A 20561-nucleotide genomic window follows, 5' to 3' on the forward strand; every position below is an offset into this window, starting at 1 on the left:
GGCCACAGTGTCTCCGGACCGCTCCTGTCTCAGCCTCCAGTATTTATGCTGCAGTAGTTTATGTGTCGGGGGGCTGGGGTTAGTTGGTTATACCTGGAGTACTTCTCCTGTCTTATCCAGTGTCCTGTGTGAATTTAAGTATGCTCTCTCTAATTCTCTCGTTCTCTCTTTCTCTCTGAGAACCTGAGCCCTAGGACCATACGTCAGGACTACCGGGCATGCTGACACCTTGCTGTCCCCAGTCCGCCTGGCCTTGCTGCTATTCCAGTTTCAACTGTTCTGCCTGCGGTTACGAAACCCCTACCTGTCCCAGACCTGCTGTTTTCAACTCTTAATGATCGGCTATGAAAAGCCAACTGAGAGACCTGAACCCTAGGACCATACGTCGGGACTACCGGCCGTGGTGACTCCTTGCTGTCCCCAGTCCGCCTGGCCTTGCTGCTATTCCAGTTTCAACTGTTCTGCCTGCGGTTATGGAACCCCTACCTGTCCCAGACCTGCTGTTTTCAACTCTTAATGATCGGCTATGAAAAGCCAACTGAGATTTATTCCTGATTATTATTTGACCATGCTTGTCACTTATGAACATTTTTGAACATCTTGACATGGTTCTGTTATAATCTCCACCCGCCACAGCCAGAAGAGGACTGGCCACCCCTCATAGCCTGGTTCCTCTCTAGGTTTCTTCCTAGGTTTTGGCCTTTCTAGGGAGTTTTTCCTAGCCACCGTGCTTCTACACCTGCATTACTAGCTGTTTGGGGTTTTAGGCTGGGTTTCTGTACAGCACTTCGAGATATTAGCTGATGTACGAAGGGCTATATAAAATAAAATTGATTGATTGATTGATTGTTTACGGAAAACAGATGGAAGACAGAGTGGACTACCTGTGCTAATTAGCTATTTGCATCTCCGAACCAACTAGCTCTCAGTCTCACATCAGAATTAGACGTTCATCCATGTTTCTCAAACGTCAAATTTCTTAAGGTTAGGGTTAAGTTTAGGCATTAACTCAGAAATCTTAAGGTAAGGGTTAAGGTTTGGGATATGTTTGGGATAGGCTTGAAACAAAAATCTCAAAAACTACTTTCTATCGGGCTGCTCCGAACACCTGTGTGTAAATGGAAGACGAAGGCCACAAACGTGTTGTCACTGAAAAATACTGCAACTGTGTTAAAACCGTTCAAAAACAGTGTAGGGGAGAGTAGGGTAAGTTGAGTCAAAGGGGTAAGTTGAGCCACCCATGTTTCTAGGAAACAAAATTAATATTTTGACAAAATATTTAGGAAGAGGTCATCATTTCGTAGAGTCTGTGAAGGAAGAAACCACATTGAAAAAGTGGTAAGCAAGTTAGGTCCTAAAAACTGATTTTCAATAAATCAAATTAATTTATTGTGTTTCAAGATCGTTCTATACACAAGTTTACGCGCTGTATCCCGGTTGGCGCCATAACTCTACACAAATGCATTTAATTTCCGCCGGAAGTTGTTTGCACAACGTCTGCTGGTGTAAACACAGCGATGTCGACGCTAGCTTGGGAACACGGTTCTACTACTTTGACTGGAGATGGCGCTACTCTCCTCCACCCGAATTCAGTGCAGAACTGGGAGGATAACATGACGACGTGGCCCAACATAACGTACAGCAAGATTTGCTCCTACTTCGCGCAATCCATGGCAATAGATGGAAAAGCAATGGACAATCTGAAAGCCTCCGAGGCATATCAATATCTGCACAGCAACAAAGTCGGTTGTGTCATGTCATACAAACATGATCGTTTTGTTTATCTGAAAGCAAATGTAGAGCCTAGCCAGTGTTTGAACAATGCATGGCATAATGCTTGGGTGCTGGTAACTGAAGCTGGAGAAGTCAAAACTGCGGGATGTACGTGTGTTGCTGGACCAGGGAGATCTTGTTCCCACTCAGCTGCGATCCTGTGGAAGGTAATTATTTGACCATTGTAGCCTAGGCCTATGTCTTCTTTTCAAAACGCTATAAATCCATCAATTTGTTATTTAAAAAAAAACTATTTTGTGTTTTAATTTTCGTGTTTGCATTTATGAGGAAAAAACAATGTTAGGCCTACGACAGTTCTCCATTACGGACGTGAGCACTCTGAAAGCGGCACTAAAGACTTATTTATACTGGCTGAAAGTGTAACTCCTTGAGTCGTGGTTTGTGGCTCTCTGCATGGCACTTTCGGCACAGTCAATGATGCAGGTGGTTCGAGGGTAGTTCCTCTGAAACGACAAGGGCATGGTGGCACGAATGGTCTCTCTTGGAAGCCAGGGGATCAGGACTTTGAACTGTTCACCCATCACGTCAATCCAGTGACTAATCACAATGCTTGCCATGGATGTAGACACATTGAAGCGGTGAGCAATATCTCCTAATATTAGGTTTAGTTTTAGTTTCATCAACGTCATAAGTATTTGGTCAACAACAGGAAGGGTAATTGATGGCTTACTGAAAGGCAACAACACCGTCACCAGGGTGAAGAATTGAACCATAAGCACTCCTGTATACAGCCGGGACCTAGCATCATCAATGACCGTGGTGCTGGTCACAGTAGGACCCATTTCTGCCTCGCACTGTGTGGCCTTGTCTACTTTAACAGACTGTGTTGTTGAACAGTAAATGTGATCAATATGTGACGGATCCTCCCATTGGGTCTGGGCATCTCGAAATTTTGGTGTAGCAGGCTCGGCCTCACAGACAGGCTGACAGGTTTCTGGAGCATCTAAAAAGGGGAAGAGAAACATGGATGGAGCAAAATTAATGCAGGCATAGAGTCCTCTCACTACAAACATCACAATGGAAAAATGTGTACTACAACATTGCACTCACACGCACACACACACAATCATCATCACAACAGCCTGCCACCTTGCATTGTATTTATGATGTAGACTAAGGCACACGCAGGCACACACACACACACACACACACACACACACACAATTAATGATGTAGCTATCGTGGACATTGTTTGTCCCATCTCCAAAACAATCAACTGCCTTAGCAAAATACCGGTAGCAATGTTAATGTATGACAACTTCTTCATAATTAAGAGTATTGTCAGCTTCATAGCTAAAGTTGCTGAACTTACCCTCAGATTCAAGTCTGCGTTTCTTTATCTGGGGGGAGGCAGTGGTCCGCTGGGTGAGTTGACGCCTCTTTGGCTGGGGAGGGCGATTGTATCCCAACCACAACTCTGGGAAAGGATTATCCTTGGTAGGTTTTTGGTCAACAAAGTGATAGGAACAAACAAAAACGTTGAGGGGTGGTTTCTTTAGATTCAATGCCTTCAGCCAGGTCCTTGATTCCGAGTCGGTATCAGGCTTGCGAAAAAATGTAAACAATGGAGCGCATGGATATTGCCTCTTCGTAGCTGGTTTGTGGTCGTAGCACTCTCTATCTAACCACTCGTTCAGGTGCTTTCTCGAGTTTTTGCAACCAACTACCGCACACGTCGTTCCCGAACCACTTTTCTTCATGTTGTAATTGTAATTTTTATATCCTCTTTGTCACTGCGATATCAGTGCTTTGTCGGCACAACGGAGCTAGCTAGCAAAACAAACCCAGCCCGGCAGAACGGAAGTGGATTGCATCGACGGGAGGAGTTCAGGAAGTAGAGCGGAAATGGCTCAAAAACTTGTGTATATATTAGTTGGGGTCTCTATAAGCTTCAATGTGAGGTCCTAAATCTAGCGTGAAAGTGCATCCTTGTAGCTGTGTGGGGTAATACAGTCAATATTTTTGCCTTGGGGTATGTTGAGCCAATGGCCATGGGGTACTTTTTAAAAATTTATTTTTATTTCACCTTTATTTAACCAGGTAAGCCAGTTGAGAACAATTTCTCATTTACAACTGCGACCTGGCCAAGATAAAGCAAAGCAGTGCGATAAAAACACAGAGTAACACAGAGTTACATATGGGGTAAACAAAATATAAAGTAAAAAATTCAACAGAAAATATATATACAGTGTGTGCGAATGTACTAAATTATGGAGGTAAGGCAATAAATAGGCCATAGTGCAAAATAGTTACAATTTCATATTAACACTGGAATGATAGATGTGCAAAAGATGATGTGCAAATAGAGATACTGGGGTGCAAATTAGCAAAATAAATAACAATATGGGGATGAGGTAGTTGGATGGGCTAGTTACAGATGGGCTGTGTACAGGTGCAGTGATCGGTAAGCTGCTCTGACAACTGACGCCTTAAGTTAGTGAGGGAGATAAGAGTCTCCAGCTTCAGAGATTTTTGCAGTTTGTTCCAGTCATTGGCAGCAGAGAACTGGAAGGAATGGCGGCCAAAGGAGGTGTTGGCTTTGGGGATGACCAGTGAGATATACCTGCTTGAGTGCAGACTATGGGTGGGTGTTGCTATGGTGACCAGTGAGCTAAGATAAGATGGGGATTTGCCTAGCAGTGATTTATAGATGACCTGGAGCCAGTGGGTTTGGCGACGAATATGTAGTGAGGGCCAGCCAACAAGAGCATACAGGTCACAATGGTGGGTAGTATATGGGGCTTTGGTGACAAAACGGATTGCACTGTGATAGACTACATCCAATTTTGCTGAGTAGAGTGTTGGAGGCTATTTTGTAAATGACATCGCCGAAGTCAAGGATCGGTAGGATAGTCAGTTTTACGAGGGCATGTTTGGCAGCATGAGTGAAGGAGGCTTTGTTGCGAAATAGGAAGCCGATTCTAGATCTAACTTTTGATTGGAGATGCTTAATGTGTGTCTGGAAGGAGAGTTTACAGTCTAACCAGACAACTAGGTATTTGTAGTTGTCCACATACTCTAGGTCAGACCCGCAGAGAGTAGTGATTCTAGTCGGGTGGACGGGTGCAAGCAGCGTTCGTTGAAGAGCATGCATTTAGTTTTACTAGTGTTTAAGAGCAGTTGGAGGCTACGCAAGGAGTGTTGTATGGCGTTGAAGCTCGTTTGGAGGTTTGTTAACACAGTATCCAATGAAGGGCCAGATGTTTACAAAATGGTGTCGTCCGTATAGAGGTGGATCCGAGCGTCACCAGCAGCAAGAGCAACATCATTGATATACACAGAGAATAGAGTCGGCCCGAGAATTGAACCCTGTGGCACCACCATAGAGACTGCAAGAGGTCCTGACAACAGGCCCTCCGATTTGACATATTGAACTCTATCTGAGAAGTAGTTGGTGAACCAGGCGAGGCAGTCATTTGAGAAACCAAGGCTATTTAGTCTGCCAATAAGAATGCGGTCGTTGACAGAGTCGAAAGCCTTGGCCAGGTCGATGAAGACGGCTGCGCAGTACTGTCTTTTATCGATCGCGGTTATAATATCGTTTAGGACCTTGAGCGTGGCTGAGGTGCACCCATGACCAGCTCGGAAACCGGATTGCATAGCGGAGAAGGTACGGTGGGATTCGAAATGGTCGGTGATCTGTTTGTTAACTTGGCTTTCAAAAACTTTCGAAAGGCAGGGCAGGATGGATATAGGTCTGTAACAGTTTGGATCTAGAGTGTCACCCCCTTTGAAGAGGGGGATGACCGCGGCAGCTTTCCAATCTCTGGGGATCTCAGACGTTACGAAAGAGAGGTTGAACAGGCTAGTAATAGGGGTTGCGACAATTTCGGCGGCTCATTTTAGAAAGAAAGGATTCAGATTGTCTAGCCCAGCTGATTTGTAGGTGTCCAGCGATCAGCTGTCTGAATTTGTGTAAAGGAGAAGCGGGGGGAGGGGGGGGGGGGGGGGGGGGGGGGGCATGGGCAAGTTGCAGCGGAGGGTGCAGAGCTGGTGGCCAGGTGGAAAGCATGGCCAGCCGTAGCAAAATGCTTGTTGAAATTCTCGATTATTGTAGATTTATTGGTGGTGACAGTGTTTCCTAGCCTCAGTGCAGTGGGCAGTTGAGATGAGGTGCTCTTATTCTCCATGGACTTTACAGTGTCCCAAATATTTTTGGAGTTAGTGCTACAGGATGCAAATTTCTGTTTGAAAAAGCTAGCCTTTGCTTTCCTAACTGATTGTGTATATTGGTTCCTGACTTCCCTGAAAAGTTGCGTATCGCTGGGGCTGTTCGATGCTAATGCAGTACGCCACAGGATGTTTTTGTGCTGGTCAAGGGCAGTCAAGTCTGAGGAGAACCAGGGGCTATATCTGTTCTTAGTTCTGAATTTTTTGAATGGGGCATGCTTATTTAAGATTGAGAGGAAAGCACTTTTAAAGAACAACCAGGCATCCTCTACTGACGGAATGAGGTCAATATCCATCCAGGATACCCGGGCCAGGTCAATTAGAAAGGCCTGCTCGGTAAAGTGTTTTAGGGAGCGTTTGACAGTGATGAGGGGTGGTGGTTTAACCGCGTACCCATTACGGACGCAGGCAATAAGGCAGTGATCGCTGAGATCCTGGTTGAAGACAGCGGAGGTGTATTTAGAGTGTAAATTTGTCAGGATGATATCTATGAGGGTGCCCATGTTTACAGATTTTGGGTTGTACCTGGTAGGTTCGTTGATAATTTGTGTGAGATTGAGGGCATCTAGTTTAGATTGTAGGTTGGCCGGGGTGTTAAGCATATCCCAGTTTAGGTCACCAAGCAGTACGAACTCTGAGGATAGATGGGGGGCAATCAGTTCACATATGGTGTCCAGGGCACAGCTCAGGGCTGAGGGGGGTCTGTAGCAAGCGGCAACAGTGAGAGACTTATTTCTGGAAAGGTGGATTTTTAGAAGTAGAAGCTCAAACTGTTTGGGCACAGACCTGGATAGTACGATAGAGCTCTGCAGGCTATCTCTACAGTAGATTGCAACCCCACCCCCTTTGGCAGTTCTATCGAGACGGAAAATGTTGTAGTTGGGGATGGACATTTCTGAATTTTTGGTGGCCTTCCTAAGCCAGGATTCAGACACTGCTAGAACATCAGGGTTGGCGGAGTGTGCTAACGCAGTGAATAACTCAAACTTAGGGAGGAGGCTTCGGATGTTAACGTGCAAGAAACCAAGGCTTTTACGGTTACAGAAGTCAACAAATGATAACGCCTGGGAAGTAGGAGTGATACTGGGGGCTACAGGGCCTGGGTTAATCTCTACATCACCAGAGGAACAGAGGAGGAGTAGAATAAGGATATGGCTAAAGGCTTTAAAAACTGGTCTTCTAGTGCTTTGGGTACAGAGAAAAAAAGGGGCAGATTTCCGGGCGTTGTAAAATAGATTCATGGCATTATGTACAGACAAGGATATGGAAGGATATGAGTACAGTGGAGGTAAACCTAAGTATTTTGGTTAACGATGAAAGAGATGGCATCACTGGAGGCACCGATTGAGTCGGTCTCCGCATGTATGGGGGGTGGGACAAAGGAGCTGTCTAAGGCAGGTTGAGCTGGGCTGGGGGCTCTACAGTGAAATAGTACAATAAGAAATAACCGAAACAGCAATAACCAAGGCATATTGACATGGGAGAGAGGCATAAAGCAATCACAGGTGTTATTCGAGAGAGCTAAGACAACAGCTGGTAATGGCGACAAAGTTTGGGCTGAGGCTAAACATAAACAGGATGCGGTACCATATAAAGGAACAGTCCAGCAGGCATCAGCTATATAGCTGAGTTATCATAAGGTCCGGTGAACAGCAATAGGAGAGTTCGGAGGTAGTTCGGGGGCTGCTACAGCACTGGCGAGCAAGAGGCCCGGCTTGCGTGTGCTAGCGGGCCGGGGCTAGCAGATGGATCTTCGTGGTCGACGTCGTAACGGGAAGCCTGTTGAAACCACATCAGACGATTTTGTCGGCAAACCATTCGTGTTGGATCGGCGGGGCTCAGTGTAAACACTAGGAGGTCCCGTCCGGTTGACAGAGAGGTAGATAGCCGGGAGATGGGCCTGGCTGGAGGCTAGCTCAAGGCTAACTGGTGCTTGCTAAGGGGCAATGGTAATTAGCCAACAATAACAGCCATCTGGTTGCAGCTAGCTGGTTGCGATGATCCGGCGCTAGGGTCCAGTGATTCCGGCAGAAAATCCGATATGCTCTGGGTCGATAGCACGCTGTGCAGACTGGCCGACGAATTGTCCAGGCTAGAGCTAGAGCTGGCTGGTGGGTAGTGCAGGCCACGGACAATGGTGAAGACGCTAACGGTGGCTAATAGCAAGTAGCCATTCGGTTGCAGCTAGACTAGTTTCAGCTTAAGGTTCTTGATAAAAGTTATAAAGAAATAATAGAATCCTTTCCACGTTGGGTGAGGCGGGTTGCAGGAAAGTATATTTAGTTAATGAATGAAAAGTAAAATTGAGAAATATATACAAAATAGACAAAAAACTAGAAAACTGGCTATTTACACAAGGACACAGAAAAAAACACGACCGCACTGCTACGCCATCTTGGATTCTTTGTTGAGCCAATGGTTGAGCAAATATCAAGTTGATCAAATTGAAGTGTTTTCTTCCCAGGCGTAATGCAAGGCATTATCGCTGAGATATGAGGTAACAACATGGCCTATGTTAAAAGTGTTTTAAAAAGTATGTGTTTGTTAGGTGTTAAGCTTGTGCTAACATATGCTTAAAATGATTAAAATACAAAAAAGCGATTGTGATTGTGTTTAATTGTGTTTGGGAAATAAAGATAGAGATGGTTTTAAAAAGGTAGTGGTAATATTTCATTCAGTATAGCAATTTGTAGGTGGCTTAATTTACCCTGTCCCGCGGCTCAATTTACCCCATACCTGGGGTAAATTGGGCTAAGAGACCACTTTTTTTGGACATGCTATGTTTTTTTTAGCTTAGCTAGCAAGCTAGACAAGCAGTCATCATCATGAATCAAGTTGTCAATTTACTTGGCAAATCCTTTTCAATCCTTGTCATTTGTCATATGAAGAGAAATTATAGATAAAACGTATCGGTGCTCATCGGCCATTGGACATAAACATTACACAAGTTGGAAATCGCAAATTCAACAATGAGTGGTTTGGAAGGAAACAGTGGCTAACTGCAAGCGTTGGAAAGCAATCACTAGCCTGCTATTCAGTGGAGCGGGTGTGTGGTTCAAGTCTGGGTTTAAGGGTCTATTATCCAAGCTTAAAAGGATAAACATTCACATGCAACACTGTAAAAATGGCCAGCTCATCTCCTTTCCAAGACCCCAACTTTATTTTGGTTTTCCTGTTGGAATAAGGTCACACCAATCATCATAATTTTATTAGCCAATCAGCAGCCTTTTTTCCCGCACTTAACGTAATACCAGACCAGGCAGGGCCTCAGGCAGTCTGTAGTTTCCATTCTGATGACTAACCTGTTTTTCTCTCCTGCCTATTCTACCTCCTTAGAAGAAATTGCTTTTCTTTCTGATGGTTATTGTGTGTGCAGCTAAATGTAAGTGCCAAAATCCTGATGTCTTGTTGTTTGGAGCTAAATAGTGTCTGTTGTAAATATGTACCATTTGTGTTAAACTTGTTAGCTAGCTAGCTTGCGTACTCCCGCTAGCATTACATTAGCATTGTCATTCGGAATGCATTACTATTTAGCATGCTTATTAGTCATTAGCATTTGTTAGCATTTGTCTGTGGTGCTAGGCTATTTTCGGTTGTAGATCGCTCATGCTTATTATGTTGTTTTATAATGTGTAGATATTTCTACATTGCTCTATTGTTCATTGTGCATCTTTCATGTGTTTGGGTTCACATAGCCTGTTTAGTTGTTGCATATTTTTCCCATACTGTGCTATAGCCTAAGTTATCCTCTTTTCTTTACCGAACCACAATTAGTATCAGAGAGAGTGATGTAGTATGTGTGTGTGTGGATCTTCATTAAACCTTGAACTGGAACTACTGCTTCCTCGTGTTCTGAAATGACACCCTGTGGTGGTTGCTACCGGCCTAAAATCCAGCACCTACATTTTTTATCCCTTTTTTATTGGTCCTTTGAATTCATAAACAACCCATATTTTCCATGGTCCTTACGAGCCGGAATCAGTAACTGGCAGAGTTCAAGGATGCCAGTCTCCAGAGAAGATCCTCCATAAGTTGTAGTTCGTCCCCGCCGTCAAACTCGCCCCCCACATCGTCTGGTCGACTATGAGGTAAGCTATGAGTCAAGGCAGACACCACACACAACAACACACCACTCCAATGAGGGACCACGAGCAGAGGGCACTGTGAGTGGAATTAATTACTCTCACAACAAGACCAGCAGCAGCTACGCTCCTGTACAAGATGAGAGAGAAACCCGTTCTTCTTCCAGAACAGTCGTAACGTGCCTGAAGCTGAGAGGAAACTGAGAAGTTGACACTGGAGATACTGGAGCTATCGGAAGATAGTTCAAGTCACTACCCAGTCTGACCCTCAACAGTGAGGATGGAGCCTCACCTTCATCAATGGCCAACTCACCAGCCCCCCATAGTAGGCGCACCTCGACTAGAGATTGTCATCATCAAAGTCAGCCTGAGCGGGCACAGCTGGTGACAACCAGAAATGATAAACTGCAGTCACAAAGGCAGTGTGATAAGATAGAGCAGCTCATTGAAAACCTTGGGATCAGAGGGCTCTCCTTCTCAGACCAGTCATCCTCACCGTCATCATCTACTCAGTCAACCCCTCAACGTCGTGAGCCATCGCACCAGCGAGACCGGTCGACTTCTCATTACAGAACTCGTAGCCCTTCAGCGCCATTTAGAGGACTGACTTCACAGGATTGCCGTGGTCAGCCTGTACCTGACTGTCGCCACCGCGACTACTCACCTAACCGACGTGACTACTCACCTGACCGAACGGTCAGCCTATGCCTGATTGCCGTCGTAAACCCTCAACTGATTGCCATTGTCAGCCCACACCTGACTGTCGCCACCGCGACTACTCACCTGACCATAGCCGCCGTGACTACTCACCTGACCGTTGTCATCACCCCTCACCTGACCATCGCCACTGCGACTATTCGCCTGACCATCGCAGCCAGGCCTACTCACCTGATCGTCCTCGGCACTCACCTGTCCGCTACCGCACACGTTCTCCACCAGCCGTTGGCGTGTCTACCGTGGACCAACTCCTACCATCCCCAACTTCATCAATGAAGACCCACGAGAGTTTGCAAGGTTGATAGTGGCCCTCGACAATGTGCTGCCTGTAGATGCAACAGAGTGCTTCAAGTTTCAGATATTGGTGGACCACCTGGAGTTGGAAAAGGCTTTGCTAATTGCCGACTCCTACATCAACAGCAGGTACCCATACAGTGCCACCATGGAGTCCCTCACAGAACCGTACGGCCAGCCCCACCAGCTTGCCCTCCAATGGTTAATGGATGGCCCCAACATCAAGATTGGTGACACCAAGGCATTCCGAAGATTCGCTCTGAGGGTGCATGCCTTGGTTGGCATGTTGGATCAGCTAGGGAGTAATGGACAGACAGAACTGAGGTGTGGCTCACACGTCTCCCACCTCTTAGCTAAGTTACCACACAACCTAAGAGTGTGAAGCCCATCAAGACACCCATTCCAACCCTCCTTCACCTGGCAGAGTGGCTCGAGTATGAGGTGAGAGTGCAAGTAGATGGCACGCAGTTCAGTAGCGACCAAAGCAGGGACCACTCTAGCTCACGCCGAGATCAGTGTAAAGACAAATCCTTCCCCGAGACATCACGATCCTCAATGGAGGTGAGCAGAGAAAGGACGAAGTCGACCTCTCTGCACAGAACCATTCTCCGGAGGAAAGGTCACGGGAGAAGCCAAAGAAGTATTGTCCGTTCTGCAACACCACGCAGCATTACATGAATCAATGCACCAACTTTCAGCTCCTTTCCAAAGAACAGAAAGAATCCTGGATCAAGACAAATGAAAGATGTTGGAAGTGTGGATGCGAACACCATGCAGCTCAGTGTACTCCCAAGGCTAAGTGCAAGAAGTGCGAGAAGAAGCATCTTGAGATTCTACACGAGGTCAACACTAGCCCAACTACTACAAAGAACGCTAGCACGAACGCTATGAAGACCGCCAGCGTAAAGGCATCAACAGAGAGCATTTGCCTGGTGAGCTCCACCACAGAGACCCTCTATGTTGATCGACCTTCCGGCAGCAGCAAGGTGCTGCTGAAGATGAGTCAAATCATCTTGTGGAGCGGCAACAAGTCACTTGACACGAACACCCTGTTGGACGACGGATCGGAGCACACTATACTTCTACATGAAGCAGAGGAGCAGCTAGGCCTCCAAGGAAATCCTGAGGACTTGGCACTTCGTACGGTGCGTCAAGATATCTGAGTTGTCCATGGAGCTTCTGTGTCATTCTCTGTGGCCCCTGTTACTCAACCAAACAGGTCCTTTGACATCCACAGAGCCTTCACAGCTGAAGAGTTGGGCCTTGCACCACATACCTACCCGGTCAAAGCCCTTAAGAAAAGATATCGGCACCTCAAAGGCCTACCCCTTCAACCGCTGGACCAGGCATAGCCATTACTGCTCATCGGATCAGACTATCCCCATTTAATCACAGCGACAGAGCCAGTGCGTTTGGGTCCCCCTGGCGGACCTGCCGCCATCAAGACTCAGCTCGGATGGACCCTTCAAGGTCCTTCAAAGTTCCTGCAGCAAAGTCTTGCTCCACAACAATGCCTTCATACATCCCTTGTCTCTCCATCTACAGAGCTCTTCAGCCATGTAGAGAAGCTCTGGCAGTTGGATACACTACCGTACAGGAGTTAGAAGCTCGTCACACGGTCCAGACAAGGTGTAGAAGCCATGCATCTACTGGAGGAGAAGACAGTCAGGGTCGAAGTGGACGGGGTTCAAAGGTATGTCACTCCCCTTTTGTGGAAGAAGAACCTTCCTCCATTGGAAGCTCCGAAGGAGGCAGTACTGGCTCATCTGCGAGAGACAGAGAAGCGTCTGTCCAAGGATCCAGAGAAAGCAGCAGTGTACAACACAGAGATTCCCAAGTTGGTGGAGTCCGGCCACGTTAAGAAGGTAACCCCAGAAGCAGTTGAAGAGTACCAAGGTTGGTACATTCCCCATCATATGGTCCATCACAATGGGAAAAATAGAGTTGTCTTCAACTGTTCCTTCAACTACAGGGGCAAGAGCTTGAACAAACAACTCTTTCCCGGAACTACCTTGGGAGCTACTCTGCTTGGAGTCCTTCTCCGTTTCTGGGAACAGTCTGTGGCCATCAGCAGTGACATAAAGGGGATGTTCCATCAAGTCCGCCAGCTACCCGAAGACCAGCCTCTTCTCCGGTTTCGAGACCTAAACCGTGATGATTACGCTGATGTCTATGAGTGGCAGGTTCGTCCCTTTGGGACAACATGTAGCCCCTGCTGTGCCACGTTTTCCCTTCAGAAGCATGTGTTCGACCACAGTGAGCCCGAAGAAGATGTGCGCTTTTCTATAGAATGCTGTTTCTATGTAGACAACTTTCTACAAAGCCTCCCCTCTGCGGATGAAGCCAAGAAACTGGTAGACAAGCTAAAGCACCTTCTTGCTGAAGGAGGAGTCGATCTACGCCATTGGCCAGCAACCTTCCAGCAGTCCTCGAACACCTACCTCAAGAGTCCAGGTCGGAGAACGGTGAGCTGTGGTTCACCCAGGATGGCGTGGAACCCCAAGAGCAAACCCTTGGATTACGATGGCAATGTCTGGCTGACACTCTTGACTACAAGCAAGGTCACATGGAGAAAGTTGAACCCACCATGCGCAACATATATCGGATCCTTGCCAGCCAGTACGATCCACTCGGCTTCATCGTCCCATACACCACAGGGGCCAAGGTTGTGGTCCAGAGGCTCTGGGATAAGAAAAGAGGGTGGGATGACCCAGACCTACCTGAAGATCTTCTCCAAGCGTGGCTTATTTGGGAGAACAAACTTCCACAGCTGTCTCAGGTCACACTGCCAAGGTGTTACGTCAGCCCCGACATGGACCTCCCAACCAGCACAAGAAGTGTTCACGTCTTCAGTGATGCCTCAGAACGTGCGTACGGTGCCATTGGGTACCTCCGTACTGAAGACACCAATGGACGGATCCAAATAGCATTCCTTGCAGCAAGATCAAGAGTGGCCCCAAAATGACAACAGTCGATGCCAAGACTCGAGCTCTGGAAAATCCATGAGGTCACGTACTGGTCGAATTCTACAACAGTCTTAACCTGGCTCCAGTCAGACTCCTGCAGGTACAAAGTATTTGTAGGCACAAGAGTCACAGAAATACAGGAGCTCACAGACCCCCAGGACTGGCGTCACGTGGACACGAAGAGAAATCCGGCTGACGATATCACACGTGGCAAGACGCTATCTCAGATTTCAACCGTTGGAGTCAAGGTCCTCCATTCCTGTGGCATCTATCATGTGTTTGGGTTCACATAGCCTGTTTAGTTGTTGACATGCAAATAGGCATATTTTTCCCATACTGTGCTATAGCCTAAGTTCTCCTCTTTTCTTTACAGAACCACAATTAATATCAGAGAGAGTGGTGTTGTATTTGTGTGTGTGGATCTTCATTAAACCTTGAACTGGAACTACTGCTTCTTCGTGTTCTGAACGGACACCCTGTGGTGGTAGCTACCGGCCTAAAATCCAGCACCTACGTTTTTTTATCCCTTTTTTTATTGGTCCTTCGAATTCATAAACAACCCATATTTTTCAAACACCATGGGCCAGAAAAGGTTGAATACATTGGCTATGCTGTCAATCCAGCATGACTTCTGCCGCTTTCAAAACAAGAAAACTCAGAAATCTCAGACTTCAGTGAGTTCTAGACTACTGGGAATTTTGAAAAAAAAACTAGCTCCGCCTGGGAAAATGTTTTGAACGGCCATCTAACTTGGAATTCCAAGTCAGGAACTCAGGCATGTGTGCGGCCGGTCTAGGTCCCAAAGCATGGGGGCAACGATTCGGGAGGGCGGTATGATGGGCACACTCAGGATCGGAACCTCTCCTGAATCGTGGAGACTGGACAGGGCATCAGCTTTGAAGTCCTTTGAACCTGGGCGGTATGACAGGGTGAAGTTGAATCTGGTAAAGAAAAGGGCCCACCTTGCTTGGCGTGGGTTCAACTGCCTCGCTGTCCAGGTTCTGATTGTCAGTGAGGATGAGAAATGGGTCCGTGGCGCCCTCCAGCCAGTGTCTCCACTCCTCTAATGCCAATGTCACTGCCAGGAGCTTCCGATCACCAACGTCATAGTTCCTTTCTGCAGGAGAAAGTTTTTTAGAGTAGTATTCTGTAACGGAGATGCAGGGAGTCAGGAAGCAGGTGCAGTCATTGAGCTTAATAGGCACGAACATGGAGTGAATACAAAAACAGGAATAGCATCTAAACAGGAAACAATACTACTTAATGGGTGATACAACGGAGTGCTAGATAAAGGTGAAGTAATCAGGGAGTAATGAAGTTCAGGTGTGCCTCATGATGGGGTGCAGGTGTGCGTAATGATGGTTGCCAGGTGTGCATAATGATGGGTTGCCAGGACTGGTGGTTAGAAGACCGGCGACATCGAGCACCGGAGCAGGGGAGCGGGAGTAGACGTGACACCTGTTTCCATTGATCCTCCTTGAGATGTTTCTACAACTTCATTGGAGTCCACATGTGATCAATTCAATTGATTGGACATGATTTGGAAAGGCACACCTGTCTATTAAAGGTCCCACAGTTGACAGTGCATGTTAGAGAAAAAACCAAGCCATGAGGTCGAAGGAATTATCCGTAGAGCTCCGAGACAGGATTGTGTCGAGGCACAGATCTGGGGAAGGGTACCTAAACATTTCTGCAGCATTGAAGGTCCCCAAGAACACTTGAAGGGTCCCCATCATTCTTAAATGGAAGAAGTTTGGAACCACCAAGACTCTTCCTAGAGCTGGCTGCCCGGCCAAACTGAGCAATCGGGGGAGAAGGGCCTTGGTCAGGGAGGAGACCAAGAACCCGATGGTCACTCTGACAGAGCTTCAGAATTCCTCTATGGAGATGGGAGAACCTTCCAGAAGGACAACCATCTCTGCAGCACTCCACCAATCAGGCCTTTATAGTAGAGTGGCTAGATGGAAGCCACTCCTCAGTAAAAGGCACATGACAGTCCACTTGGAGTTTGCCAAAAGGCACCTAAAGACTCTCAGACCATGAGAAACAAGATTCTCTGGTCTGATGAAACCAAGACTGAACTCTTTGGCCTGAGTGCCAAGGGTCACGTCTGGAGGAAACCTGGCACCATCCCTACGGTGAAGCATGGTGGTGGCAGAATCATGCTGTGGGGATGTTTTTCAGCGGCAGGGACTGGGAGACTAGTCAGGATCGAGGGAAAGATGAATGGAGCAAAGTACAGAGAGATCCTTGATGAAAACCTGCTCCAGAGCGCTCAGGACCTCAGACTGGGGCGAAGGTTCACCATCCAACAGGACAACGACCCTAAACACACAGCCAAGACAACGCAGGAGTGGCTTCGGGACAAGTCTCTGAATGTCCTTGAGTGGCCCAACCAGAACCCGGACGTGAACCTGATCAAACATCTCTGGAGAGACCTGAAAATAGCTGTGCAGCAACGCTCCCCATCCAACCTGACAGAGCTTGAGAGGATCTGCAGAGAAGAATGGGAGAAACTCCCAAAATACAGGTCTGCCAAGCTTGTAGCGTCATACCCAAGAAAACTTGAGGCTGTAATTGCTGCCAAAGGTGCTTCAACAAAGTACTGAGTAATGGGTCTGAATACATTTGTAAATTTATTATTTCAGTTGTAAATGTTTTCTACATTTTCAAAAATGTTTAAAAACCAGTTTTTTCTTTGTCATTATGGGGTATTGTGTTTAGATTGTTAATACACTTTAGAATAAGCCTGTAACCTAACAAAATGTGGAAAAAGTCAAGGGGTCTGAATACTTTCCGAAGGCACTGTATGTACATATGGTCACTGTGGGGACAACGTCGTTGATGCACTTATTAATGAAGCCAGTGACTGATGTGGTAAACTCCTCAATGCCATCGGATGAATCCCGGAACATATCCCAGTCTGTGCTAGCGAAACTGTCCTGTAGCTTAGCATCTGCTTCATCGGAACACTTCCGCATTGAGCGTATCACTGGTGGTTCCTGTTTGAGTTTTTGCTTGTAAACAAGAATGGGCGAGGGAGAGCTTTGTATGTGTGTCTTTGTGTGGTGTAAAAGTGATCTAGAGTATTGTCACCTCAAGTTGCACAGGTGAGATGCTGGTAGAAATGAGATGACGGATTTCAGTTTTCCTGTATTAAATCACTGGCCACTAGGAGCGCCGCCTCTGGGTGAGCATTGTCTTGTTTGCTTATGGCCCCATACAGAGTGTTGAGTGCGGTCTTAGTGCCAGTATCGGTTTGTGGTGGTAAATAGACAGCTACAAAAAATATAGATGAAAACTCTCTTGGTAAATAATATGGTCTACAGCTTATCATGAGGTATTCTAATTATAATAAATAAATAATAATAATATGGCATTTAGCAGACGCTTTTATCCAAAGCGACTTACAGTCATGCGTGTATACATTTTTTGTATATGGGTGGTCCCGGGGATCAAACCCACTACCTTGGCGTTACAAGCGCCGTGCTCTACCAGCTGAGCTACAGAGGACCACAGTTAAGTTAATTAAGGTGAACAGAGCATAGCTGCGGGAAGTAGGGGTGCTGAGGGTGCTGCAGCACCCCCTGAAAAATCTGATTTAAAAAATAATAATTATATATACAGTACCCATCAAAGGTTTGGACACACCTACTCATTCAAGGGCTTTTCTTTATTTTTACTATTTTCTACATTGTAGAATAATAGTGAAGACATCAAAACTATGAAATAACACATATGGAATCATGTAGTAATCAAAAAAGTGTTAAACAAATCAAAATATATTTAATATTTTACATTCTTCAAAGTAGCCACCCTTTGCCTTGATGACAGCTTTGCACACTCTTGGCATTCTCTCAACCAGCTCCATGAGGAATTATTTTCCAACAGTCTGGAAGGAGTTCCCACATATGCTGAGCATTTGTTGGCTGCTTTTCCTTCACTCTGTGGTCCAACTCATCTCAAACCATCTCAATTGGAATTGGGTTGAGGTCGGGTGATTGTGGAGGCCAGGTCATCTGATGCAGCACTCCATCACTCTCCTTGGTCAAATAGCCCTTACATAGCCTGGAGGTGTGTTTTGGGTCAATGTCCTGTTGAAAAACAAATGATAGTCCCACTAAGCGCAAACCAGATGGGATGGCGTATCACTGCAGAATGCTGTGGTAGCCATGCTGGTGAAGTGTGCCTTGAATTCTAAATAAATCACAGACAGTGTCACCAGCAAAGCACCCCCACACCATCACACCTCCTACATGCTCCGCGGTGGGAACCACACATGTGGAGATCATCCGTTCACCTACTCTGCGTCTCACAAAGATACGGCGGTTGGAACTAAAAATCTCAAATTTGGACTCATCAGACCAAAGGACAGATTTCCACCGGTCTAATGTCCATTGCTCGTGTTTCTTGGCCCATGCAGGTCTCTTCTTTTTATTGGTGTCCTTTAGTAGTGGTTTCTTAGCAGCAATTCAACCATGAAGGCCTGATTCACGCAGTCTCCTCTGAACAGTTGATGTTGAGATGTGTCTGTTTCTTGAACTCTGTGAAGCATTTATTTGGGCTGCAATCTGAGGTGCAGTTAACTCTAATTAACATCCTCTACAGCAGAGGTAACTCTGGGTCTTCCTTTCCTGTGGTGGTCCTCATGAGAGCCAGTTTCATCATAGCGCTTGATGGTTTTTGCGACTGCACTTGAAGAAACTTTCAAAGTTCTTGAAATGTTCCGTATTGACTGACCTTCATGTCTTAAAGTAATGATTTGAACTGTTCTTGCCATAATATGGACTTGGTCTTTTACCAAATAGGGCTATCTTCTGTATATCACCCCTACCTTGTCACAACACAACTGATTGGCTCAAACGCATTAAGGAAAGAAATTCCACAAATTAACTTTAAACAAGGCACACATGTTAATTGAAATGCATTCCAGGTGACTACCTCATGAAGCTGGTTGAGAGAATGCCAAGAGTGTGCAAAGCTGTCATCAAGGCAAAGGGTGGCTACTTTGAAGAATCTCAAATATAAAATATATTTTGATTTGTTTGTACAATGTAGAACATAGTAAAAATAAAGAAAAACCCTTGAATGAGTAGGTGTGTCCAAACTTTTGACAGGTACTGTATATATATATAAATATTAAAAAAATATATTTTCTCACAATAGTAGTGCACAGGGACTTTAATAGTCCTGTATGCTGACCGATATAGCAGTCTGCAGCGCAGGAAAAAACCTTTATCCAACACCTTAACCCCCCCCCACACAATATTTTCCATGTCCTTGTTCAGCTAAGTCTCTGAAAAACATAGGATCACGTTGATAGGAGTCTCGAACTGAGCTCGTCCAGTTTATTCTCCAGTGATTGCACGTTCGCCAATAGAACGGAAGGTAGAGACGGTTTATCCACTCGCCGATGTAGTCTCGTCAGGTATCCTGCATGCCAGCCTCTATAACGGCGCCTCTTCCTTTTTTGAGTGTCGGGGATTTGGGCCTGGTCTGGGATGAGTAGTGTGTCCTTTGCCTCCGACTCCGAAGTATAAATCCTCATCCAAATTGAGGTTAGTGATCGCTGTTCTGATGTCAATAAGCTCTTTTTCGGTCATAGGAAACGGTGGCGGAAACATTATGTATAATTTTTTTTACGATCAGTGCAAAAAAACACAGAAAATAGCACAATTGATCAGGGGTCGTAAAACGGCTGATTAGCAGGTTATTAAACTGTAAACTATTTCAGAAGCAGCAGAGGGTCTGGTGGTTCTTAAGCTTCCCACTGGGCACACACTGGTTGAATCATCATTGTTTTCATGTCATTTCAATGAAATTACGTTGAACCAATGTGGAACAGATGTTGAATTGACGTCTATGCTCAGTGGGTTGGTTCATACTGCAGGCCTTAATGCTCAAATCAGTTTTGTTTTTCAAATCCGTTTTGGAATACTGACTGTCCAAACAGCAAATTACAAGTGACCAAATCGGATTTGTGTGTGTTCAGACCCCTGTTCTATATCTATGGTTCAGACAGTAGTCATTTGTTGACATGGCTATGCTAGTTGTCATAGTAATGACGAGTGTATGCTGATGGTTGTGGTGCTTGTTCTTCCTCTCACTCAGAAGTTGCTGTTTAGCAAGCTAAGGTGACAACAATGCCTGCCATGTATGTTCAAGGCTTTAGACACCTCAGATAACTGTAGGTCTCACACCAGGGGAGAACGACTGCCCCCTCTCATTGAAACCATGAAGTTCAAGGCCGACCGGGGTACTGCAGGCTGTTGATTTCAGAAAGCAGGTTCCCCACTATAGTGAATGGGAAAATGGCAATCTTCGTGGTCAATATCTGTGTAAAAAAAAAAATCAGAAGACAATCATGGTACCAATAATTGCTTCTATTACACCAGATGTAAGTCCTTGAACCGATTATTTTAAAATCGACCACACAAAATAAGTTATAAGGATAATTTAGTTGCTACCGGCAGCCTGCAGTACCCCGGTCGGCCTTCAATTTGAGATACTCAATGAGATGGGGCAGTTGTTTTGCCCT

Source organism: Coregonus lavaretus, assembly GCF_964263955.1.
Source record: "Coregonus lavaretus genome assembly, chromosome: 1".
NCBI classification, from domain to species: Eukaryota; Metazoa; Chordata; class Actinopteri; order Salmoniformes; family Salmonidae; genus Coregonus; species Coregonus lavaretus.